This window comes from Octopus bimaculoides, chromosome 5 (assembly GCF_001194135.2).
Source record: "Octopus bimaculoides isolate UCB-OBI-ISO-001 chromosome 5, ASM119413v2, whole genome shotgun sequence".
Classification (NCBI taxonomy): domain Eukaryota; kingdom Metazoa; phylum Mollusca; class Cephalopoda; order Octopoda; family Octopodidae; genus Octopus; species Octopus bimaculoides.
The window spans coordinates 105,901,759-105,904,305 of record NC_068985.1 but is presented as its reverse complement, the minus strand read 5'-3'; positions in this window follow the sequence as shown (position 1 = coordinate 105,904,305).

Sequence of the window (2,547 nt, the reverse complement as noted above, 5' to 3'; positions counted from 1 at the left end):
GTGAAAGAACACGTGGTGCGTTTGTTTGTAATTTGTCAGTAATCTCCCTTGATATTTAAATTATCTCCCTTGATATTTTAATTATCTCCCTTGATAACTTATTGCTTCACGGTTAAAACGACTTCCTAAATGTCAAATCTGTATACTCTTTACTCTTTTACTTGTTTCAGTCATTTGACTGCGGCCATGCTGGAGCACCGCCTTTAGTCCAGCAAATCGACCCCACAACTTATTCTTTGTAAGCCTAGTACTTATTCTATCGGTCCATTTTGCCGAACCGCTAAGTTACAGGGACGTAAACACACCACCATCGGTTGTTAAGCGATGTTGGGGGGACAAACAGACACACATACATATATAGGTACATATATACGACAGGCTTCTTTCAGTTTCCGTCTACCAAATTCACTCACAAGACCCGAGGCTATAGTAGAAGACACTTACCCAAGGTACCACGCAGTGGGAATGAACCCGGAACCATGTGGTTCGTAAACAAGCTACTTACCACACAGCCATTCCTGTGCCTATGTGTGAATTATTTTACTTCTTGAGTCAGGGGAATGGTGGTGGAGCCTATGCCTTCAACTTCTCCAAAACTGATGTTTTTGAAAGTCAACATCGGTTGGAAAGATGTGGAGTAACAGAAGTCCAAAATTCTTCGGAGAAAGGACGGGATGAAGTGATTTGAGCAGGAGCTGAGAGAGGTGGCAGTGGTGGAGGACATTGCAGAGTAATGGGAAGAGAGATGAGTTGGAATACCAAACTGGAGGTAGCATGATTTTAACTAACTCCAAGGAGCAAAGGCCATTATAGTAGAAGTATCGATAGAAAAAGCAAAGGGAGGAGACTGCACACTTGTGGACTAGAAGTAGGAGTTCGTTTATGTATGTATATATGTATGTATGTATGTATGCATATATGTGTATCAGTGTGCATATGTATGCTGCTATTGTTCCTGCTACCAATGATGATGATGATCATCGCCACCACCACCACCACCACCAGATACACACACATATTACGGAGATGTACTTGCATAGCAAGTGACCTGATCTGAGATCGTGTGCTGGAACGAAAACAATTGCAGCATGGAAGGTGTTTATAAGCCATTTAAGAAACACACAAAAACCGTTAGATTCACTTCAACATTTAAATTTAATTTGCCAAAATATTTTCGTTGCTTTGAGACAGCGACCTGTTCACTGACAAATTCCCTGCTGCACGGAATTTTGTTAGTGAACATACATACACACACACAGACGCACACACATGGCACACGTGTGCACTAACACAAACATGAATGTTAACATACACACACACACACACACACAGACGCACACATAAGCACATATATGCATATATGACAAGCTTCTTTCAGTTTCTGTCTACCAAATCCACTCGTAGGGCTTTGGCCAACCTTGACCTTTCATAGGTACCGTACAGTGTGACTGAACCTAAGAACATATGGTAAGGAAGCAAGCTTTTCAACCACTCAACCATGCTTGCACCTATAAAAATTAAAATAATTTATATTTATACGGTATTATATTTATTCATATTACCATTTATGATTATATTTTATAATTACACTATACATTTTTAATCGACACACCGTGAAGGTATCCTACACCAACTCTGCTAATTTAGAGCAGCTTATACATTGCATAAACAATAACAAAATGCAGCAAAGATTTAATAACCCACCTACTGGATCTAGTGAACATTTGCATCTAAATAACAACCAAGGAGATGTAAACCGCATTGATAAACACCAACTATGACCAATTTGTAGTAGTAGAAATACTTATGATGCAGCTAGCATGGTAACAATGCTGGTAAATGGAGTTGGTACTGCCTTATATACAAATAAATATGATAAATGCTCATGCAGAGAAAAATTAAAATGTCCTTCGATGAATCTCTGTATGAGTACAAATCTTGTATATAAATGTACCATGCACACAAGGGGAGTTCCCTATGTTTACATTGGGCAGACAGTTGATTCATTTAAGAATCGCTATTGTAACAATGTTGCCAGCTTTAAGACAATCAATAAGAGACATTCAACATCTTTGGCAGATTTTGTATGATGACTGAAGGAGGTTAAAACGAAGTACAACATTAATTGGTCCATAGTAAGGTATGCAAAACCATACAATATAATTTCCAGGAGATGCTGTCTCTGCTTGAGGAATCCCTGTCTATTCTGTGGACTAAAGAGAAGATAATTAATCAAATTTCTGAATGACTCGAGATGCCTACATGCATATAAATGTACTTTTGCACAATACAGTGAGAATGAATTTTGAGTAACTGTTAACTTAATTTACTTTAAGTTATGGATGACTTAAGTTTACTTTCAACCGCTTCATTTTTATAAACACCAAGTAGATAACAAACTTGCTTTGTGATCATGAGAGCACCAAACCTCACATGTGTGTATGCTCACATTTTTGCGGATGCTTGTATGAGCGAGTATACTCAAGCCATGAAGTTGTCCAAGAGTGTTTATACATCCATATCTGATGATGATCTGTTAAGGGTTAT